Source organism: Myzus persicae, unplaced genomic scaffold, assembly GCF_001856785.1.
Source record: "Myzus persicae strain clone G006 unplaced genomic scaffold, MPER_G0061.0, whole genome shotgun sequence".
Classification (NCBI taxonomy): Eukaryota; Metazoa; Arthropoda; class Insecta; order Hemiptera; family Aphididae; genus Myzus; species Myzus persicae.
The window spans coordinates 13,008-14,405 of record NW_019101240.1 but is presented as its reverse complement, the minus strand read 5'-3'; positions in this window follow the sequence as shown (position 1 = coordinate 14,405).

Sequence of the window (1,398 nt, the reverse complement as noted above, 5' to 3'; positions counted from 1 at the left end):
TCTGACTAGTTCCTTGATTGTTATTTTCGTTTGAAGTAGTTGCTCCAACGGTCCCATCTGATATTTGCTGTCCTAATGACATCACGTTGAGCAGTGGTAACCCTTGGTCCTCTCCATCCATATTGTTTTCGTAAATGGTCTGATCAAGAATATTCTGTGTTCTTCCGACGAGTCGGTCTGCTTCCTCTAACGTGATAGAAACGTTTTGTATGAAGTTTGTAGTCTCTGTAACTGATGTTCCGGTCCTCACGAATAGTTCGTCAGGTTCGACTTCTGCTACAATACGTTCAGAATTGGGGTTTTTCGGGTCTGAAAATCTCACAGGTAAACTCGTCCGTGGGATTGGGGCAGGAAGGTATGGCTGGTCCCCCCTTAGATCTTCACCCTCTATAACTGTGGACTCTAGTTCACCCTCGGATGTCCCGCTCATTAACAACTTAACGCTTCCCTCTAAATGTGCGAATAAATATTCTTACCCTTTATCAAAGCTACTTTAACTACTATTACTAATTAGAAAATTAAAATAAGATTTTTTTTTTTTTTTTTACTCACAATGCCGTGAATTGGCTCATAGTGTCTGCAATGTTTCGCTCGGATGGGGGCAGTGGTCAGACTTAAATTGACCGGAATGCTCGTAACACTTTGATTGACTTTGGAATGCTCTGGAATCGTCCTTTTCGTCTGCGCTTGATGTATCGAGGTTCGCTAGCCCCGAAACAGCTATGCGCGGGGACCACTATTAAATAATGTGTTTCTCTTCAGTGATGTTCTTGATTTTCTGTCTTTCGTTGCGCCGCGTACGGTATAGTGTATTATTCCGTTCTCGTGATTACAACACGGGTATCAGCTTTTACGGCGGTGGCTACTACGACGGCGGCAACTGCGGCGGCGGCGGCTACCACGACGGCGGCGTAGTGACGTCACGGGCGGCAATGTTCAACCTTCGAACGCGTCGACGGCGGCGATGAGCTCGCGGCGGAGGTGCGACAACGTTGGAAATACTGAACACGACGCGGTGGCTCTGTCTCTCACGTATACCAAACCGAATGTTAAATTATTGTTACGCACTTTATACGTACCAATATATTTTTCTGAAATGTTCTGTTTTTTTTTCTTGATTTCCTTATTATTGCTCTGAATGTTCTGAATGTTCTTTGAAGCTCTGGATACTTTGCACTTTAGTAAAAATTTTGGCTAACGCCTTAACCACACTATATTATTACTACAATTTCACTAGTCGAACGTGGTAGTGTATACTGTGACGTATCCCACCGCTGCCACCAAAAATGTTATGAAACCGTGGTTCCAACACAAATAAATTTAACGCACGATTAGTTATTAATAATATAGATTTTATTACTGGTTGTTAAATTCACTAAATGTACATAAGTATAAAAA